At 37.0% G+C, this 23,745-nt stretch overlaps 1 pseudogene; it reads right to left on the bottom strand.

Moving 5' to 3' along the window:
• Window positions 1-20,300: 20,300 nt before the first annotated feature.
• The window catches only part of LOC122685383, a 139,010-nt pseudogene continuing 135,565 nt past the window's right edge, over window positions 20,301-23,745 (bottom strand).

Below are 23,745 nucleotides of genomic sequence, written 5' to 3'. Positions count from 1 at the left end.
ACCTCTATGTGATAAATGAAACTTCAGGATATGTTTGCATTGACATTTATGAGTTTCAATAATAAATGACCTGATTTTTTTGGAGAGGCGTTCCCCAGGGGGCTTAAAGGTAACCGAAATATCTTTGGCCCAGAATACTTCTTAAGTAGCTTTGAAGCCAGAAAGTTTAATTGAATTTGAAAACCCACTTAGGAACAAAAATCTAAAGGCACTTTGGGCATTGAATTATGGGACTAAGTCAAATATTTCAAAAATATTTAACTTCAAATGAAATTTTCACTCATTTGGCTGGTTAATTAAATATGATTTTTTCCCCCTGAATTTCCCTGAGAAGGACAGAACTCTTTGAATGCATGGTATTAAAAAGAATACTAAATAAATTGGAACACAAGAGGCCTTTGGTTTGGGACAACTTTGTGAAGCAACAGTGTTCTATCAAGGAAAGAAATATATCACTTCCTTTGATCTGGTTTCTTGAAGTTACCGAGGGCCTTTTTTGCTCTCTCCAAGTCTGGATGGTCACTTATTCTCCAGGGAGAGTGATTTGGAAAGGAAACACAGTGTGCTCTGCTGTTTTCTCCCAAGGTCCTCAGACTAAAGTATTCTTAAGTAAGATTTATCAAAGCAGGACCATTTTAACTCAGGATCTTAGAATTTAGACTTGAGCTTTTTCAGCATGGAATCTCTTCAAACCTGGTTCATCATATGGAAAAAGCTCATCCTTAGTGACAAGTTATCTTGTAATTAAAAACTAAGCTTTTAAGATACAGCAATCAAAATCAGCATACCAGGGCATTATGAGTCATCATTCATTTCTCTCAAAAAGTTCCTTCATTTGAAATTTTGGCGCTTTAATTTTGAGAATATGGCATTGGAGTGTATACTGACAGGTTAGTTGAAAGTTGAATGTTAAAAATATAGATCTTGGAAAATTTTTTGTGTCTAGTTGAAAGAGCAGTCTCAACCTATAAAATAACAATATCACTATGCATGTGTGCTAGGTTATTTCAGTCGTGTCTGACTCTTTGTGATCCTATGGGCTGTAGTCCACCAGGCTTCTCTGTCCAAGGGATTCACCAGGCAAGAATACTGGAAGAGGTTGCCATTTCCTCCTCCAGGGTATCCTCCTCACCCAGGGATGAACCCACGTCTCTTATGCTTCCTGCATTGGCAGGTGAGTTCTGTACAACTAGCGCCACCTGGGAAGCCCAGTATCACTATGGACTTATTTTTTTTCCACTGTGATCTTATTTTGGGGATGATAAAACCTTCAAGAATCTTCTCTTTAGTTAAATAAACATGACTTTTTAAATATGAAGGTTAGAAACAACTAATCCTGTCTTGAATCAACAGGATTGATGCTATTCAACTTGCAAGGTATAGGGAAAAACAGACCAGCAAGTCACCTGCCTGGTCAAATTGTTCTTAAGGTAAAAACTGAATGTAGGAAATAACTACTTTTCTATTTCCATCGTATCTCTCTTCCTCAGTAGGGGGGAGTTGCTTTCATTATTGTTTTATATTTATTTCTCAATACCCATAGAATTTACATAACTTAAGTGGAAAAGGCAGGCTTTTTTTTTTTTTGGAAAGAAATTGGCAAAATATTTGGGAACTTTTCATGATTATATCAGCCACTCTCGAAGTAACTCTAATGTCTGCAACTTGATTGAAAAGGAACTTTTCAACCCAAACTGAAGCACCTAAAATCAGTAAAGCTGGATCAGAGCAACCTTTTATAATACTTTGATATTATCATTGAACTGGAAGGTATTCAATTCACGCATCAATAATTGAACATTCATTTGCAGTCCACATAAAACTAAAGCCTAATGCCTTATTAGAGAGGCCTCTGAACCATTTTCCAAACACCTTTCAACTTCAGAATTGGTCCAAATGCAAGAAGCCAAAAGTACGGAGTGTCCTGCCAGAAAAATCTCTTTGCATTTCTGTTACTGAAAACCTCTAGCCTTAAAACAAAGAAATCTTCTGAGGGAAATTGTAGAGGACTTACCACCCAAATACTGGACCAAATAAATGAGCCTAAGATAATATTTTGAGTGAGGATTATTTGCCTACCAGCAATTACAAACATCTCCATTTACTCAAGGTGATGGAGAACTGATAATGTAGAGCTAAAAATACATCAAATATACAGAACATATATAGATGCTGTATATGTATATGTTATAGTATATAACACATATAATATAAAATAGAGCTACATACAATTATTACTGACCGTTTCTCCTAATATTACCTGCTCTCAAACTATAACTGTTTACAAAGTTGCCCAGTTACTAGCATCACTTAGCTGTCATTCAAAAATGCAGGTCTTTCCTTTCTTCTCATTTCTTTCCTGAGAGTTTCTGATTTAATAGCATTGGAGAGGGTCCCAAAACCATGTTTTAAAAAAATCTCAGAGTAGTTCTGAAGAGAAACCAAATTTCGTATCTCTTCACTTAGGCCACTTGTTAGTTTGGGGCCTCTGCTTGTTCAGAGGGTAATAAAGTGAAATAATAAAGAAATACTGAAAACAGTACCAAATACCAGGATGGGTTGCTTTAAGACTAATCCCTAGTATTTGCAATTATATTTGTAGGTGTTTCCAATGTAGACAAAAGAAGAACCCAAAATGGTTATAGTTACACTGAATGAGGAATCTGTTCCTAGAGCTGTTGTCAATAGAATTCAATCTTAAAAGAAGCTGGAAATTTCTTCTTAGAGAAACATGTCAGACATATAAATTGAATTCCAGTATTCTTGCCTGGAGAATCCCTATGGACAGAGGAGCTTGGTGAGCTACAGTCCATAGAGTTGCAAAGAGTTGTCGGACACGACTGATGCAACTTACCACATACACACGCGTATAAATTGAAAGTTGTCTATTAGGAAATAGCAGAGATCAGGGTTCAGCTTGTTAAAAGAGCATGGAATTCAGGTGTCCTGGAGGACAAGGTATCAAATGCTAGAACTGCAACTTTCTTATATCTTTTATTTCCTCATGAAATTCTATTTTTTTATTACAAAAGTAAAATTTGAAAAATAGGAGGTATCATTAAAAAATTAGAAAATAGAAAAACATCAAAAAGAAAATGTCACTCTACTCATAATCACTCCATATTTTCTGATATTTTCTTTCTGTTTTAAAACATGTATATCTATATTTCTATATTGAAATGCAGATAGGCATTTACAAAATTTTAAGGCCAAAAATTGTGCGAGTTTATCTAGTTAACACCATTGCTGAATAAAATGTTTCAACTGGAACAATGACCCAATTAAGTTAGATGATAGAGTAGCTGATGTTTACAAGTTGCTTGTAAGAGGCACTGTGCCCTTATCACATGTTAATATAAAGCTCTAACTCTTCAGAATAGTGATGTAGGTACTCTATGATTTCCCATTTTATTGTTGAAGAGAGGACGTGCAGAGGGTTTGAGCGATTTTGCTCCTACAATGTAGCAGAAGCAGGATTCTAGGCCTGCTGAAGAGTCATTGCTTTTAACATCCATGGAAAGCCTATGAGATGAGAGAGGGCAGAGGGTGGCTAAGGGCTTGCAATTCCCTGAGATGCTTCTCTGCGCCTGTCTTTCTGTTTTATTATTAACAAACATTTACGTGGTGGAAAATTAATTAAGAAATCCTGAGGTTCATTGGAGATATGCTGTGATGCTACAAAACCAGCTTTCGGAATCACTGATCTCAGTGTTTCTATCAGGCTGAATTTTGGCCTCAGCTTTTATTCCTTAAACATGACAGAGGAGAAAAAAAGAATTTCACGAATAGCTAACAAGTTTTACCTGTGGCAGATTTCATCTCCGTTTACTCAGTAAAATGGCTCTGATTTTTCTCTTTAGATCTGAAAAATGACTTTAAAAGATTCCTGCAAAATTCTGCAAGGCAAATTTCTAAATTCATGTCAACAAGAAAATATCTTTTTTTTTTTTTTTTCCAGATTAACAGTTGGATACTTGGTTCTGAAAAACAGTCGGGTTTAATTTAGGCTGTAAATTAAGACAAGAGAAATTTCAGAACCAATAGAGTTAGCTATTTTCGGACAGTCTTCTTGGCTTTTGTGCTCAGTTGCTCTTTGCTAACACAAAGCTCGCTCTCTCCCTAGGTAATCAGCCATCTTAATTGCTCAAGCTTCCACTGAAGGATATCTGAAATGACCAGACCCTAGAGGGGCAGAGTCATTATGAAGAATGTTTATTGCTCTTCTTATGTCCTCATTGTTCAGTGGCACAAAGAAGCATCTCTACATTTTAGTATCATGTAATCAGCATCAAATTATTTTCTCTGGAAACCTTGACCCTATTACTATTAAATCACATGCAGACTGTTAAATGATTTACAAGCTGCCCAGCTTAGCTTCATAGTTTGCATCTCTCTGGTGATTGCATTTTCATTTTATAACAGCAAACTTCTCACAGGTCAAAGAAACCATCCTCTAGGGAGGTCAAATTCTCTTTCACTTCACATTCAGTTTAATGAAACAGGATAGGAAAGCATTGTTTCTGAAGCGTCATTCCCAGTGCTTGGTAACATGGCAGCCCTGTACTCTTGAGGGGTGGAAACCTCTAAGCTGACATCTGGTGTTGGATGATTTCAGACACACAAAGGAAACCCACTTGTTCTGAGGCTGCTGTGGAGGCAGCTGGTCTGCAGAGTTAAACAAGAACATAAAGATCACACTTGCCCAACTTCTGAATTAAAAAGAAAAGAAAGAAAAAGAAGTTGGAGGGGGGACATCTGCTTAGCATCTGTTGTTAGAAACTTTGTCTTATGAACTTCAGACTCTGTGTTCCTAGAAGTGCCAGTTTACCAGGTGATAGTGCTAAGACCAGGATAATATGAAATAAAGATAATAAGGGAAAATGAAGTAATAACAGAGGGAAACTTGTCCCTTTCCAGGTAAAACCTTGCCCATCTAAGATACAGATCCAGTTTTGTTTTTGGGTATGTATCAACACATCTGGCTTCATAAACCCTTGTTTTAGTCTCAGGTTCCTCTCCAATAGTCTTTTCCATATCCTCAGCACATAGTTTTCCCTACTTTCAATACCTTGCAGAGTTCTTCGTACGTAGCTGTTCAATAAAGGACTTCGGAAAGACACCTAATCCATTAAAATTTGTCAAATACTTCAGAGAAACTTTGATGTTCTCTTAGATCTCTTTCCATTTTTTTTTTTTTATGGAAAATTTCCAACAATCTGCAGTTTATATTGCATTTGAAAAAAAAAAAAACTTTGTTTACTTTTATGTATTTTATTATAGAATATTTCAAACATAAATGGTAGAGAACAGTTTAATGAATACCCACAAACCCACGAGCAAGCTTTAAAACAAGTTAGTGTTTGCCATATTTGTTTTAGATATATTTTTAGAAAGAAGCAAAAACATTTCATAAACTGTTGAAACCCCTACTCCTTTATGAGTCTGCTTCCCTTCCTGCCTCCTTCCCTTCTGCAGAGGGTGCTTCTACACAGAAGTTGGTGTATATCATTCTCATGAATGACTCATCAATATATACTTACTCCTTTTACTATACAAGTTATATATATTTTACCATTTCATTTAACTGTGTGTGTGTATATATATATATATATATATATATATATATATATATGAGACAAATATTTTACTAAGTATATATTTATTTATAAAATCACTGGTATACTATACACTTTTCAAATTTTCTTTTTTTCATTCAATGTTATATTTTTCAAAATTTTTTCATGCTTCTTCACCTATTAAAAAGTTAAAGATCACCTATTAAATAGTAAAAGCTTCTCCAACTCTGGAAAATAAGTTTTTTTTTTTTTAATATTCAGTCTATCATGAACCATATATCTAATTAAATATAATAAAAAAGGATTATTAGAAAAATGTGATAAAACAAAGATATGTTAAAATGCAATTTCCACATTTAACAGATAAAAATTACCCTGAGATGCTATGAAAGTTTCTTTAGAGAACAAATAGTGAGTAGTAGCAAATAGTTGGCCAACTGACACTTGTGGAGTGTAATTCATCCTGCCTGCTGTGGGGATTGCATTGTGACTTTTTTGCAGAGTACGGTATGGATGGGGGTGGGAGGGCATGAAGGAGGAACTTTACGCTAGTGAAATCTGACACGTGCCAGCACAGCTGATCGAGGACAACATCCTCTGTGATGTCATGTTGATAGCATGTGTCCTTGATATGATGTGATAAGGACACTTTACCTTTGTTATCTTTCTTCTCAAAACACATAACCACACTACACCATGGGGGAGAAAAAAAAGTGGAAATACCCAAAAGAGGGACATTCCAAAAACCTGACCAGCAATCCTCAAAACTGTCAAGGTCGTAAAAACAAGAAAAGCTTGACAAACTGTCACAGTCTAGAGCAGCTTAATGAGACGTGACGACTAAATGTAATGTGGTATCCTGATGGGATCCTGGGACAGAAAAGGGATAGTAGATACAAACCAAGGAAATTCAAATAAAGTGTAAGTGAAAGTGAAGTCGATCAGTCATGTCCGACTCTTTGCGATCCCACGGGCTGTCGCCCACCAGGCTCCTCCATCCGTGGGATTTTCCAGACAAGAATACTGGAGCGGGTTGCCATTTCCTTCTCCAGTGGATCTTCCTGACCCAGGGATTGAACCCGGGTCTCCTGCATTGCAGGTGGACTCTTTACCGTCTGAGCCACAGGGAAGTTGTGACTGATAAACACAGTAATATAAGATAGTAACCATAGGGAAAACTCAGTCACCACACGCAGAAAGTCTCTGTAAATCTAAAACTATTCTAAAACAAAACATTAATTTTTTAAAAAGGCTTTTGAGAAAGTTTAATATAACCAGGGAAATAAGCACTTATGTAAATGTGTCTAGGAAATGAAACAAAACAATAGACCATAGACCTAAGCCTTTATTTTGGGATTTTCTATTCTGATTCATGATTTATATGTTTCCTAATGCAATACCACACTATCTTAATTATGTAGTTTTATAGAGAGTTGTGTAGTCAGGTAATGGAAGTCCTCCAACTCTGTTCCTTTTTGAAGTTTTTTTTTCTTGGTATTTCAGGTCTTTTGCTTTGCCAATTATTTTTGGATCACGGTCAATTATTTTCAAAAAAGACTATAATAATTTTTTAATAGAGATTACATTAAATAGATGTCAATTTGGGGAGACTTGACATCTTAAAAATATTGAGTCTTATAATCCATGAATATAGAATGGGTTTCTGTTTTGTTACAGATCTTCTTTAATTGCTTTCAGTAATCTTTTTAGATATACATGTATAGGTCTTTCACTTCTTTTATTAAATTTATCCCTTAATATTTCTTTCTGATGTTATTGGGAATAAAATTGTTTTCTTAGTCTCAATTTTTGATTGTTTTTTGCTAGTATTATGAAGCAATTGCATTTTTAGTTTTGATTTTTGCATCCTGTGGCCTTTCAAACTTGTTTACTGATTCTAGGTTTTGCCTTACACTTTTGAGGTTCCTTAAGTGTAAGGTCCGATGCTGTAAAGAGCAATATTGCATAGGAACCTGGAATGTTAGGTCCATGAATCAAGGCAAATTGGAAGTGGTCAAACAGGAGATGGCAAGAGTGAATGTCGACATTCTAGGAATCAGCGGACTAAAATGGAATGGAATGGGTGAATTTAACTCAGATGACCATTATATCTACTACTGTGGGCAGGAATCCCTTAGAAGAACTGGAGTAGCCATGATAGTCAACAAAAGAGTCTGAAATGCAGTACTTGGATGCAATCTCAAAAACGACAGAATGATCTCTGTTCATTTCCAAGGCAAACGATTCAATGTTACAGTAATCCAAGCCTATGGCCCAACCAGTAACGCTGAAGAAGCTGAAGTTGAATGGTTCTATGAAGACCTACAAGACCTTTTAGAACTAACACCCAAAAAAGACGTCCTTTTCATTATAGGGAACTGGAATGCAAAAGTAGGAAGTCAAGAAACACCTGGAATAACAGGCAAGTTTGGCCTTGGAGTATGGAATGAAGCAGGGCAAAGGCTAATAGAGTTTTGCCAAGAGGACACACTGGTCATAGTAAATACTCTCTTCCAACAACACATGAGAAGACTCTACACATGGACATCACCAGATGGTCAACACCAAAATCAGATTGATTATAATCTTTGCAGCCAAAGATGGAGAAGCTCTATACAGTCAGCAAAAACAAGACCGGGAGCTGACTGTGGCTCAGATCATGAACTCTGGCCAAATTCAGACTTAAACTGAAAAAAGTAGGGATAACCACTAGACCATTCAGGTATGACCTAAATCAAATCCCTTATGAATATACAGTGGAAGTGAGAAATAGATTTAAGGGACTAGATCTGATAGAGAGCCTGATGAACGATGGAGGGAGGTTCGTGACATTGTACAGGAGATAGGGATCAAGACCATCCCCATGGAAAAGAAATGCAAAAAGGCAAAATGGTTGTCTGAGGAGGCCTTACAAATAGCTGTGAAATGAAGAGAAGCTAAAAGCAAAGGAGAAAAGGAAAGATATTCCCATTTGAATGCAGAGTTTCAAAGAATAGCCAGGAGAGATAAGAAAGCCTTCCTCAGCGATCAATGCAAAGAAATAGAGGAAAACAACAGAATGGGAAAGACGAGAGGTCTCTTCAAGAAAATTAGAGATACCAAGGGAACATTTCATGCAAAAATGGGCTCAATAAAGGACAGAAATGGTATGGACCTAACAGAAGCAGAAGATATTAAGAAGAGGTGGCAGGAATACACAGAAGAACAGTACAAAAAAGACCTTCACGACCCAGATAATCACAATGGTGGATCACTCACCTAAACCAGACATCTTGGAATGTGAAGTCAAATGGGCCTTAGAAAGCATCACTACGAACAAAGCTAGTGGATGTGATAGAATTCCAGTTGAGCTATTTCAAATCCTGAAAGATGATGCTGTGAAAGTGCTGCACTCAATATGCCAGCAAATTTGGAAAACTCAGCAGTGGCCACAGGACTAGAAAAGGTCAGTTTTCATTCCAATGCCTAAGAAAGGCAATCCCAAAGAATGCTCAATCTACTGCACAGTTGCACTCATCTCACAGGCTAGTAAAGTAATGCTCAAAATTCTCCAAGCCAGGCTTCAACAATACATGAACCGAGAACTTCCAGATGTTCAAGCTTTTTTTAGAAAAGGCAGAGGAACCAGAGATCAAATTGCCAATATCCGCCAGATCATCGAAAAAGCAAGAGAGTTCCAGAAAAACATCTATCTCTGCTTTATTGACTATGCCAAAGCCTTCGACTGTGTGATCACAATAAACTGTGGAAAATTCTGAAGGAGATGGGAATACCAGACCACCTGACCTGCCTCTTGAGAAACCTGTATGCAGGTCAGGAAGCAACAGTTAGAACTGGACATAGAACAACAGACTGGTTCCAAATAGGAAAAGGAGTACGTCAAGGCTGTATATTGTCACCCTGCTTATTTAACTTATATGCAGAGTACATCATGAGAAATGCTGGGCTGGAAGAAGCACAAGCTGGAATCAAGATTACCAGGAGAAATATCAATAATCTTAGATGTGCAGATGACACCACCCTTATGGCAGAAAGTGAAGAGGAACTAAAAAGCCTCTTGATGAAAGTGAAAGAGGAGAGAAAAAAGTTGGCTTAAGGCTCAACATTCAGAAAACTAAGATCATGGCATCTGGTTCCATCACCTCATGGGAAATAGATGGGGAAATAGTGGAAACAGTGTCAGACTTTATTTTTTGGGGCTCCAAAATCACTGCAGATGGTGATCGCAGCCATGAAATTAAAAGACGCTTACTCCTTGGAAGGAAAGTTATGACCAGCCTAGACAGCATATTAAAAAGCAGAGACATTACTTTGCCAACAAAGGTCCATCTGGTCAAGGCTATGGTTTTTCCAGTGGTCATGTATGGATGTGAGAGTTGGACTTGAAGAAAGCTGAGCACTGAAAAATTGATGCTTTTGAGCTGTGGTGTTGGAGAAGACTCTTGAGAGTCCCTTGGACTGCAAGGAGATCCAACCAGTCCATCCTAAAGGAGATCAGTCCTGGGTGTTCATTGGAAGGACTGATGCTGAAGCGCCAATACTTTGGCCACCTCATGTGAAGAGTTGACTCATTGGAAAAGACCCTGATGCTGGGAGGGATTGGGGGCAGGAGGAGAAGGGGATGGCAGAGGATGAGATGACTGGATGGCATCACCGACTCGATGGGCATGACTTTGAGTAAACTCCAGGAGTTGGTGATGGACAGGGAGGCCTGGCGTGCTGCGATTCATGGGGTCGCAAAGAGTCGGACACGACTGAGCGAGTGAATGGAACTGAACTGAACTGAAGAGTTTCTACACATAGGATCATATTATTTGGATTAAATGAAGACAGTTTTATTTCTTTTATTCCCTGATATATGTTTTTAATTTATTTTTCTGGTCTGATTGAACTGTCTAGAACCTCTACACAGTATTGAATAGACGTGACAAGAGCAAGCATCTTCTTTTTGTTCCTGATCTAAGAGTGAAATCATTCAAACATTCATTATTAAGAATGGTCAGCTTTTCCTGGTGCCCTTTGTAAGACTGAGAACATTCCCTCCTATTACTAATTTGTTGAGAGTATTTTTTAAATTTTAAGTGGGTATTGGGTTTTTCTTTTCAAAAGCTTTTCTGATTCTGTGCTTTATTCCACTGATATTGTGTATTACACTATTTGACGTTTAGGATGTTAAAGCAATTTTGTGTTTTTTGGGAAAATCTCATTTGGACATGGTATATAATCCTTTTGCTATGTTGATTAGATTTGCTAATATTTTATAAAGGATTTTTGTATCTATATTCATTTAGGATATTTGTTTATAGTTTTCTGACCTCCAGATGAATTGGAAGTTTCTTCCTTCTTTGAAAGAGTGTGATGGATTGGTATCATTTTTTCTTTAAATGTTAGGTAGAATGCATACTGAAGTCGCCTGGATCTGTTCTTTTCTTTGTGGGAAGTTTTTTAATTACTAATTTAATTCCTTTACTTGTTATAGCTTTATACAGATTTTCCACTTCTTGTTATGTCTCTCTTGGTAATAAATATATTTGTATAAATGTGTTCATATAATCTAAGTTGTTTAATTTGTTAACATAAAGTAGATTGCAATATTTTCTTACAGTTATTTAAGTTTCTGTTGGAGAATTACTAATGCCCCCTCATTCATCCCTAATTTTATTGATTTGTGTCATCTCTCTTTTTTGCCTTTGTCAGTTTTTTGCCTATGTATCTTTATCAATTTTTGTTGACTTTTCAAAGAACAAATTTTGGTTCCATTGATTTTCTATGTTGGTTTTCTGTTTTATTATTCATTGACTTCAGCACTAATCTTTTAATTTGGGTTTGATTAGCCCTTCTTGTTTCTTGAAATGGAAGCTTAATCATTTTACATCTTTATTTCTTTCTAATGTAAGTGTTCAGAGCACTCAGTTTCCCTCTGAGCACTACTTTTCCTGTATTTCCAAGTTTGAATATGTTATGTTTTCTTTTTCAAGTAATTAAAGATATTATCTTATTTTCATTGTGCTTTCTTATTTGATCTTTGGGTTATTTATAAATGTGTTCATTTGCAAATGTTTGAGATCTCTCAAAATTTTTTCTGCTGTTAGTTTCTAGTTTAATTTTATTTTGTTCAGAGAACATACTTCATATGACTTCAGTTCTTTTAAATTTATTGAGACATTTTATGTCCTAGACTTATGGTGTATTTTGGGAAATGTTCTGTTTGTCCTTGAAAAGAATGTGTATTCTGCTGCTTTGGGGTAGAGTATTGTAAAAATATCAGGTCAAGTTTATTGAGTTGTTCAAATCTTCTCTAACAGTATTGATTTTCTGCCCAGTTGTTCTGTCAGTTGCTGGACATAGAGTATTGAAATCTCTATGATTATTGAACTGTCAATTTCTCCTTTCAGTTTTGTCTATATTTGGCTTATGTATTTTGAGGCTCTAATATTAGGCATGTACACATTTATAACTTCCACATATAGTGACCTTTGTATCAAGAAGTGTCCTTCTTTGTCACTAGTAATATTTCTTGTCTTAACCTCTATTTTCCATGATATTAGTGTAGCCATTCCAGCATTTTTAAGACTATTATATGTAGGGTAGATTTTTTTCACCTTTTTACTTTTTTTTTTTGTTTGTTTTGTTTTATTTTTTTTTTCTTCTTTCTTTCTTTCTTTCTTTCTTTATTTATTTTTTTATTTTTTCCCAGTGGGTTTTGTCATACATTGATATGAATCAGCCATGGATTTCCGTATCTCTTTTTTTTTTTGGAGGATAATTGCTTTACAATATTGTGTTAGTTTCTGCTGTAGGACAATGTGAATCAGCTATAAGTATACATATATCCTTTGCTTCTTGAGTCTCCCTCCCAGCCTTTCTCCCACCCCACCCCGCTAGGTCATCATAGAGCACTGAAGTGAACTCTTGTGTTGTATGGCAGATTCCCACTAGTGATCAATTTCACACATGATAGTGTATATATGTCAGCGCTACTTGCTCAATGCATCCCACTTTCTCAAATTATGTCTCAATTTGTTGTTTTTCATTGGTCAATTTTTTATGGTTCTGCAATATTTGTTTGTAACAACTTTGTTTTATGCTTTTTTTTTTTTTTGGTGGGAGAGAGGATTTTCCAGTGTCTTCATGCTGCCACCACCAGAAAGCTTTCTGTTTTACAAAAAAAAAAAAAAGCTTCCTGTAAAGAAGTTAAATAATACATAGAAGAGTAAAGAATAAAAATCAATTCCTCTGTATTTCAATTGTAACTACTATTGACCTGTGTGAATACTTTTTCATACTCTTAATACATTACCATGTTATTTTAACTTAAGAGAACCATACATTATGTTACCAAGTCCAAGCTCCCTCTGCTCACCATAGGATAGGCCAATGAATCCGAGAAAAGAGGTGTTGAGGCAAGGAAGAGACTTTTATCTGGGAGCCAGCAGACTGAGAAGATGGCAGGCTAGCGCCTCAAAATAACCATCTTATTGGGGTTTCGATGCCAGAATCTTTTATAGATTAGAGATGAGGGAAGGTAAGGAAGCCAAGTAAAAAGGTCATTAATCCTGCAAACCAGAGAAGGCAATGGCAACCCACTCCAGTGCCCTTGCCTGGAAAATCCCATGGATGGAGGAGCCTGGTGGGCTGCCGTCTATGGGGTCGCACAGAAGTCGGACACGACTGAAGCGACTTAGCAGCAGCAGCAAACTTGCAAACATCTCCTAGAATGGCAAACCTTAGGCAGGGGATGTGTTAATTTCTTCCTTCCTGCCATCCAGAGGTGGAAGTCAGGCAGTGGGGCGGGATTCTCTGAGGCAAACCATTCTGTATGATAATAACAAAAGCAACGAAAAGCATGTCAAAAAAACAGTTCCAACATGGAGTCAGAATTGGCTTCCTCCCTGCAGCAATTACAGAATGTTTTAGGAACTGTGTTTTTTGTTTTTTTTTCATTCACCAAGATAGGGGGTATTTCAGTATCAGTGTGAATAGATTTACATCATCCTTTTTAATGCCTGCACAGAATTCCATTTTATGACACAGTTTTCCTATAATTTATTATGCAGTCCCTCACTGAGGAGTTTTAAAATGGCTTCTTTTCTTTCTCATTTTACAAGCAATAGTGTGATAAATGTATATCTTTGCACATTTGTCTAGGTATCTTAGAATAAACTTCTATAGGAAATACTGTCAGTAATCACAGTGTGATCATTCTGACTTTGAGGATATTTTGTTACCCTCCAATTTATACCCCTCCCATCAATGTATATGGATAGCTATTTCATAAAATTCATAAGCTCATTTTTTTTAATGTTTCCCAGCCTAATGATTGGCATTGATAATTTATTCTTGCTTTTGTTTGTGTTTATTTGATTACTAATGCTTCCTAGTGGTTCAGATGGTAAAGAATGTGCCTGCAATGCAGGAGACCTGGGTTTGATCCCTGGGTTGGGAAGATCTTCTGGAGAAGGAAATGGCAACCTACACCAGGATTCTTGCCTGGAGAATTCCATGGACAGAGGAGCCTGGTGGGCTACAGTCCATGGGGTCACAAAGAGTCAGACATGACTGAGCAACTAACAATGCTATTGAACATTTTTTGTTTCTATTGAATATTTCTTTTTCTGTATGAATGTCCCATTTTCTGTTCTTTGCCCATTTGTTTTATGTTGGTATTATTTTTTGTTAGGACTCTTTCTCACTTGCCATGTCTTTATCTATTTCCCTTTCCCATTTTTTTCATGTCTTCAACTTTATATTTCTTCATTTTTTGGCCTTTAAAAAATATTTTTCTAGCAGAGCACAGGCTATGTAGTCCAAATGCTGTGGTTCTAATTTTAACTGGCCAATTATAAGCTATGTGATTATAGAAAATAAGCGACTCCATGCCTCAGTGTCCTCAGGTGTAAATTGTGAGTAATGCTAACATCTACCTTTTGGGCTTTGCTGGTGGCTCAGATGGTAAAGAATCTGCCGGCCATGCAGGAGACAAGGGTTGGATCCTTGGATTGGGAAGATCCCTTGGAGGAGGACATGGCCACCCACTCCAGTATTCTTGCCTGGAGAATCCCATGGACAGAGGAGACTGGCGGGCTACAGTTCATGGGGTCTCAAGGGGTCAAACACGACCGAGCGGCTGAACATATAGCATAGCACCTCATAGACATTATGTGAATGTTAAGTGTTACAATAATTGTAAAACATTTAGAATACTGCCTATAAATTATTAATGAGTCTCAGCTATGATTATTGCTATGTAATAAAATCTAGAATTTTTTTCTGATAATCTGGCTTTCACAGGCAGGCTTTGCCTAAAATTTTGTGATCTAAATGTGCTTATGAAGGGAGGAGGGGCAAGGTAGGGATATGGGGTTAAGAGACACAAACTACTACATATGACATAAAAACAACAAAGACATATTGTACAGCACAAGGAAATATAGTCATTATTTTGTAATAACTTTAAAGAGAGTATATCCATAAAACATTGAAACTCTATATTGTGTACTTGAAACTAATATAATATTATAAATTAGCTATACTTCAATAAAAAAAAACCTCAGAAATGTGTGCTTGGACACTCTAAGGTTTTAGATGTGTTTACTCATACTTTGTTCCAGTGTTAACATTTATACACTTATGTAGTCAATTTATTTGTATTTATTTTGGTCAGTGAGATGTGTATCAGAAGTTTACTTTTTTCCAAATGAATGACCATTTTGTTCATAATTTATCTTATGAAATAATTACCAAATAATATAAGAATTTTTTGCATAGTATATTTTATCTTAGTAATTTGAAATGCTTGCTTTGTTTTTTTTCTTTTTATTTTATATTGAAATACAGTTAATTAACAACGTTGTGATAGTTTCAGGTGTGCGGCAGAGTGACCCAGTTTTACATATACGTGTGTCTGTTATTTTTCAAATCCTTTTCCCATTTAGGTTATTACAGGATATTGAACAGAGTCCTCTGTGCTATGTAGTAGGTCCTTGTTGGTTATCCATTTTATCTATTTATTTTTAGATGTTTTATTTTGTGTTGGGGGTATAGGGATTAACAGTGTTATGATAGTTTCAGGAGAACAGTGAAGGGACTTGGTCATACATATGCATGTATCCATTCTCCCCCAAACGTATCTTCCATCCATGCTGCTACATAACACTGAGCAGAGTTCCATGTGCTATACAGTAGGCCTTGTTCATTATTCATTTTAAATATAACAGTGTGTACATGTTATACATTCCAAATTCCCTAACTATTCCTTCACCTGATCCTTCCCCCAGCGGCCATAAGTTCAGTCTCTAAGCCTGTGGGTCTGTTTCTGTTTTGTAAATAAGTTCATTTGTGTCATTTCTTTTTAGATTCCGCATATAAGGGATGTCATTCATTATTTCTCCTTCTTTATAAGACTTACTTCACTCAGAATGACAATCACTAGGTCCATCCATGTTGCTGTAAATGGCATTATTTCATTCTTTTTTAATGGCTCCATTGTATATATCATCTTCAAAATTATGATAATATCAATGCTTATCTCAGCACAAGAGATAGTTGCCTGAAAATTTATATGCTAATTATTTAGAAAAGTTGCTTCATGTATAAATGTTTTGATGCATATTAGAAGCTATTTTAATCATTATTGTGAAAGAATAGTTTTATATCTAGACTGATGGACTAGGACAATAAGACCCTCCAGTGAATTATACTCCTGTGTCCATGCCCCTTTGCAATGTCAATTTCTTAGCCCTCATCAAGAATTGGAGTCTGTTTTCCCACCTCTTAGATTTGAATAGGGCTGCATCTTGCTTTGACCAATAGTACAGTAGAAGGGACCTTATATGATTTGTATGCCTGGATCCTGAGAGGTCTTAAAATGTCTACATTCACCCCATTAGTAAATTTGGATAGAATACTTGAGGTGCCTTGGGTGACTGTCTTGGATAACCACTAGACCCATGAGTGAAGGCACTTTGGACCATCCATTCCCAGTAAAGCTCTCAATCCCGGAAACTGCTTGAGTGACCCCAAGTGAGATTAGAAGAAAAACTCTCCAGTGGGGTGCAGCCCAAACTGCAAATCTGTGAGCCAATAAATGTTATTTTATGTCTCAGTTTTATTCCTTTGAAATGTCACAGTAGGTAACTCTGACTATAGTTTCTCATTTTATTTTAAAATTAAATAATTACTTCCAACTCTCAAATGGGACTATGCATTCTTCAAGAATATTTTACTCTCATTTCTATAATTTCTGTTTGAATCTATACTTCAATTATCATTCTGGCAGCACAAATGTCTATGAAGATATAGAAAAAGACGAAAAGTCACAATAATACTTAAAAAGAAAATTGACAAATTTTTGGATGATCTGTGAACATTTTTCATACTAATTAAATAGGGGATAGATCTATATTTAGAGCAATTGGTGGCTCACCCATTCTTCTCCCCAGCCATCCTGGTCATTTGAAACTAAACGACAACCAGCCCTGCTGCCAGTCATTACACCCTCGCTGCCCCATCAGATAGAAAGCTGGTATCAGTACCAAATGATCATTCTTTTGCCCAGAAATTTCTCAGTTTTTATTTGCAATATAAATTTAGGTTGATTACAAAAGATGAATACAAACCTCAAATGCTTTAGGAAATACACCAGAATAAAATATGATAATCAGCACTTTCAGCTATTATTTTCATGAGGCCAAGTCTTTTAATCATGCTTCACTATTATGTATAAGAGATGCTCTGAAAAGCAAGATTTTAAGTATTTTCCCATATAGATTTTATTCTGTGCTATGCGCCTTAGTTGGCATGTGACAACTGCCAAAATATAAAAAATATTTTATTTCAGAGTTTAGGAAAAATGATAACAAGCTTCAGGAAGTCAAGAAGAAAATTAAGACCAACACATAAATGAGTTGGTGTGGCAACTTTTTCTATATCTTCATAGACATTTGTGTTGCCAGAATGATAATTGAAGTATAGATTCAAACAGAAATTATAGAAATGAGAGTAAAATATTCTCGAAGAATGCAAAGTTCCAGTTGAGAGATAGAAGTAATTATTTAATTTTAAAATAAAGTGGGAAATTAAAGTCTGAGTACCTACTGTGGCATTTCAAAGGAATAAAACCGAGGCTCAAAATAACACATAAATGAGTTGGTGTGGTAAAGAAAAACCTTTACCATGGAGTTAGTAGTAAAGAACCTGCCTGCCAATCCAGGAGAAGTAAAGAGACATGGGTTTGATCCCTGGGTCAGGGAAGATCCACTTGAGGAGCAAATGGCAACCCACTCCAGTATTCTTGCCTGGAGAATCCCATTGTCTGGGGAGCCCAGTGGGCTACAGTCCATGTGGTTGCAGAGTCGGACATGACTGAAGTGAGTTAGCACACAGCACACATAAGCTTGGAACTTTCCATAAAGTAGTTTTGAAATAAAGACAATCAGGAAGACGGACCTCCAGCATACCTAAAAACAAACAAACAAAAACCTAGGCGATAAACACAATTATTAATGACAAATCGTTTGGCAACAGCTACAGAAAAGATGCCCTAGTAATTCAACCATAGGTTATGGTGTTTTGAACTTCTGTGTTGGATAAAAAAAGAAAGTAAATTGGCTGGAATTAAATCCCCCAAACTGAGAATTTCTCAGTTCTCCAATTTTCAGTTAATACAATCATCTTGTATCTGTTGTTGTGTAGTCACTCAGTTGTGTCCGACTCTTTGCAGCCCCATGGACTGCAGCACACCAGGCTTCCCTTTCCTTCACCATCTCCCAGAGTGTGCTCAAACTCATGTTCATTAAGTCGGTGATGCCATCCAACCATCTCATCCTCTGTCGTCCCCTTCTTCTCCTACCTTCAATCTTTCCGAGCATCAGGGTCTTTTCTAATGAATCAGTTCTTCACATCAGGTGGTCAGAGTATTGGAGCTTTAGCTTCAGCATCAGTCCTTCCAATGAATATTCAGGATTGATTTCCTTTAGGATTGACCAGTTTGATTTCCTGAAAGTGTAGTCCAAGGAACTCTTGAGAGTCTTCTCCGACACCACAGTTCAAAAAGATCAATTCTTTGGTGCTCTTGTATAGGGAAATATTATTTTCTATTTCTATTGTATAGAAATCTCTATACAAGATATCTTGTACAGTGAAATATTTAAAATAGTGAATTTAGTCCTGCTCTTTATGACAGGCTTGATGTTTCTGATTATTTTTCTAGATGTCAATCATGAGAAAGTTCTTTTTGTAATTTATCTGTGAAAGTATCATCCCATATTCTTCTAGATGGAGATGAGATGATAATGTGTTTTTTCTAATCTCATCAAGAAAAATCTTTAGGGGACCATAAAATAATTAGATGGTTTAATTTGATTTTCTGCCAAAGATGCTTTTCCCAGCATCAAATTGCACACCATTCTCTCTGTTTGTTTAACATACTAAGAGAGTTCAGCAGTAGGATAGGGGTCAGGACAACTACTCCAGCCTATAGAACCTCTATGCCTTCCTTTCCCACCCCTCCAACAATTTTCATGGTCCATGAATCAATCCTAACTTATAACATGGCCTGACCCCTAGTCCCCTAGGGGTATGTGTGTGTGTATGAAAGTGTTTATAATGGACGTGTATGTATATCTAAACCAGTGCACAAGAACTCAGAAGAATTTCTCTTGCAATTTAAATTTGTATAGCATTTTATTATTTGCAAAGTACATTAACATCAACCATCTCGTTTTACAGTTTCCTACCTGGAATGTATTTTGAGGAAGTAATTGCCTCACACTTTAGAGAAATGACTGTGAACGGGACAGGCTTAAGTGACATATCCAAGGTTACAGGGAAAAGGAAGAGCAGAGGTGGGCCACCTCAATCTCTTTACCCAATGGAGTGCTGGCCCAGAGACAGCAAACGGTTTCATGATACCCAATGGGTGAAACTGAAGAATGATACTCCTCTCTTTACTATTTTTTCGTAGAAGTACATTTTTTTCAGAAACATGTGCAGTGTAACCTGGGTAGCATTATATAGAAATATGTAAGGATTAAATTTACTACTATCTAGCATATTTTTTTATTATTTATTTTTAATGAGTATTAAAAATTATTTTTTAATGAGTACTTATTAGTACATTAAGTACACTAAGTACATTATTATTTTTAATGAGTACTAATACCCATTAAAAATAAGGTTCTTAAATGCCATTGTCTTAGGCAATTTTGAGAGAGTTCCAGTATAGTACACTGCATTCTTTCCTACTAAACACACACACATACTATACTCACACACACAACATATACACATTATATAGTGTATCAGAAGTTAATGAATATTAATCAATAATTAAGCTGTTTCAGCTTAACTATTCAAAGAAATACCTAATTTAGTTCAAAGTAAAAATATCAGAATTAGTGTTGCCCCCTACCCATAACACACCATTGTTTTTTTCATAGAAAAGCATTTGGATTTTGATACTTTAAATGTTTTTTGAAAATGTTGATAAACACAAGCTGTACTTGGAGCTGGGTGACAGACATGCTTTCAACAAATGGATTTTTTATTCGAGAATGGACTTTTTCCAAAAACCATTCAATCTCAGGCCTTTTGCTGCAGGTAGGTTTCAAGGGAATGCACGAAAAAGAGGAAGGGCCCCATTACCCATGGGATATTGTAGTTTCTTTAAAGTCAGGCTGCTCTTACTTCCTGTGAAGTTCATAAAGTCCTGCTCCCTTTGCTTAATCATCCAGAATGAAACCTGCTGAACAGATTTTCTTCTGCTTCCTTGCTGCTCCGACACTGCCTCCGGCCAGGCTTGTCAGGAATATTAAGGATGGCTTTACTGGCCAGAACTCTCTTCCAAACTGCAAAGGAAAATTCCTTTTAATTCTGTGGAAAGGTTTCTCTCCTGCTTCAAATTCAACATAAAAATGTGTTGCTGCTCCTGGCAGTGCCATCTGCTTGATGGCAGAGGGCTCTGGGATGCCCAAGAGCACTATCTGTTGCTTCTGTGCCCTGGGAAATGAAGGCATTTTTAATGTCAGCAGTGGTGCCCTGGCTGAGTCGCACAAGAATGACCCGTTGCTGGAGGTGATGTCTCTTATTATCTTGTTACCAAATTAAATCATATGGACCCTGCTTGGGCTCTAGCCCAATGGGCAAGATGAGGACATGGTAATTAGATAAGCCCCCTTTGGCCAGGGCAAGGTAACAATGTGTACCAATCTTGAACATCAGATGTTTTTCTACTTCAGGGCTGGTAGGGCAAAATCAGCAAGAGCTTGGGGTCCAGGGAGGTCTGCAAGGCTGCTCTGGGTGAGGAGAAGACTTGCTCTCACTGCCACCAGATGGATGTCTCCTTCCTGCCTCAGTGCACCTGTCCCCTTTGCCATCTTATAGATGAACAGTCACAGGTGATGAAAGAGTTGATAGAAACATGTACATACAACTTTTAGACAAATCATTGGTCACATACGTAGGAATGATTTCATCTTCTGTGTGGGTTGGATGTAAAACACCTTTTTAATTTTAACCACTATTGTGAGCCAGCCTTGTGGAAGTGGGAGAGAGCCATCTGCTCCGGAAAGGTGACACATAATGAAGCTCCCTTTGGCCAACACTGATTGGGGCAGAATTGCATGGTGATCATGACAGCTTGGAGATCGGGAAAACTGAGTCTGCATAGAAACTCTCCCCCTTACTATCACTGTAACCTCAGATAATTATTTAACCTCTTTTATATCTTTGTCCCTTTATCTGCGAAGTGAAGATAATCATATCTGCTTCACAGAGTTCTTGTGAGGATTAGGTAAGAAAATGTATACACAGTACTGTGCCTTGCACATAATAAGTGTTCAATAAATGGTTGCTATGACAAGAACTTGGGCACAAGCAAGATTTATTTATTACTGATTTAAGAGCTCATTTTTAAAAACATTCCTGAAACCTTTGTTATTTGCTATAAAACTTAATATAGACACTAATAATGTGAACATTTCTGTCTTATAATGTTACTCAGAGTTACTATGGGACTTTCCAACCCTCCATTTCTTTCTTCTTTCCTAGTTCCAAGCTTCTGCATGTTTTCCTAAATCCCACCAAACCATGACTACTTCACTTTGAGAAAGGGTCCATTTGCAATCCTACTCAGCGTCTCAAGGTTCTGATCTCTGAAAACTTGACTTTCTACATCCCCTTTGCCAATTGTTTTCTTTTTTAAATTAATGGAATAGTTGACTGTGCTGGGTGACTTGCTGCACATAGACTTTCTCTAGTTGCGGTGAGCAGGGCTATTCTTTAGTTTCAATTCACGGCCTTCTCATTGTGGTGGTTTCTCTTCGGACTACAGGCTCTAGAGTTCCTGGGCTTCAGTCGTTGTGGCCTGCGGGCCAGTTGCAGCTCGTGGACTCTAGAGCACAGGCTCAGTAGCTGTGGCTCACGGGCTTAGTTGCCCCATGGCCTGTGGAATCCTCCCAGTCCAGGGATTGAAACCAAGTCCCCTGCATTGGCAGGAGGGTTCTTAACCACTAGACCACCAGGGAAGTCCCAATTATTTTCTAAGTAGATGTGGCCAATGGGTGACAAACCTGGGAAATTGGAGGAGTAGGGGAGGGAAGACCAGTTACTTCTTTGCCATCTCCCTGGGCTTCGGGTTGCATTTCTAGCATAATCGGAGTCTCCATAATTCCATCTCTTTCTAGCCATCCTCTCTGTGGTCACAGTGTCCACTGGGCAGATTTCTGCCACAGCCTCGGCTCCCATCTGAACCTCGACTCCATGAGTGACTGCTCCTCTGTGGATTTGGCCTCTGTCTGGATGCTCTGTATTCAGACCTTTGGTAGCATCACCTCCTTTGTCTCTGCAGCTCTAGAATAACTTTTCTCTCTGGGTATTGACACTAAACTCTGAGTATCCTCACCATTCCCTCAGTGTCTCTAGCTCTTATTCCTTTGTAACTAGTGTCCTATGTTAATAACCTCTATTGGACTACTTGGTGTGGTTTCTCCTCCTGACTAGACCTGACTGAGTCAATCATGGTGATTCCACAGCTGTTTTGTAAGCAACTAACCTAGTGGAGAAATTTGATTTTTAGTTGAGCTTTGTATCTGAGAGGACATTTACAAAAATGGGTATTGAACTATGACTCAATTCTTTTTTTTTATTCAAGAAAGCTAAAATTCCTGCTCTAAACTTTGGTGACTAACTGATTTTGTCAGCAAATAGCTATATAGTAGAGATTCTGTGCTTGAGACTTATAGGTAAAAAAGTACAATGAAGTTCAACACATAGCTGCATGCCCACAGAAAGGGGGAAAGACTTTATTTTCTTCATTCTTACTGTTAGTGCCATAGTTCCTGACATTTAGGAGTTTGAAGTAGAAGTAGTTTCAAGTTTATCCTAAATAAGAGAGCTTAGAATTATGAACTAAACCTAAAATTTATGTATTAAGATTTTATATATTTTTGTATATTTTGTACATACGATGTATGTATTTTTTTTTCCATTTTTTAAACTCTTAATTTTATATTGGAGTATAACTGATTAATGGGCTTCTCAGGTGGCACTAGTAGCAAAGAATTCACTTGCCAGTGCAGGGAGTATGGATTTGATCCCTGTATCGGGAAGATCCCCTGGAGAGGGAAATGGAAACCCACTCCAGTATTCTTGCTTGGAAAATTCCATGGACAGAGGAACCTGGTGGGCTACAGTCCATGGGGCTGCAAAGAACTGGACACAACTGAGTAACTGAGCACCATAGCCAATTAACAATGTTGTCATAGCTGCAGGTGGATAGGAACTCAGCCATTCATATGCATGGAAAGAAGGTTTATTTTTCCTCTGTCCTTCATTCATATAGTTCCTCCAAATCAAATAAAGAAAAGAAAGAATAAACAAAAGAAAATTCCTGCTAATCAAATATAAAAAAAAATAACTAATAGTAGCAAACAAATTTTCTGCTTAGTTGCAGGGAATTTCATAAAATAATTCTGATATTTCAAACCTGTTGCTTAAGTCAGTGCAAAAGAATCAAACTTATGGCTTCCTTCACTTTATAGATCACTTGTAATTTGAGGGGAAAATAGCTGCCCAAAGGAAAAAAGGAGGCTTGAATTCTGAAGTTTAGGAAAATTGTATTAACTAAACATCTCAAATAAAACAAAACCAGATTCTCTTAGGCAATCAGAGG

Source organism: Cervus elaphus, chromosome 28 (assembly GCF_910594005.1).
Source record: "Cervus elaphus chromosome 28, mCerEla1.1, whole genome shotgun sequence".
Classification (NCBI taxonomy): Eukaryota; Metazoa; Chordata; class Mammalia; order Artiodactyla; family Cervidae; genus Cervus; species Cervus elaphus.
The sequence above is the reverse complement of the archived record's forward strand: the minus strand, read 5'-3'. Positions and strand labels throughout refer to the sequence as shown.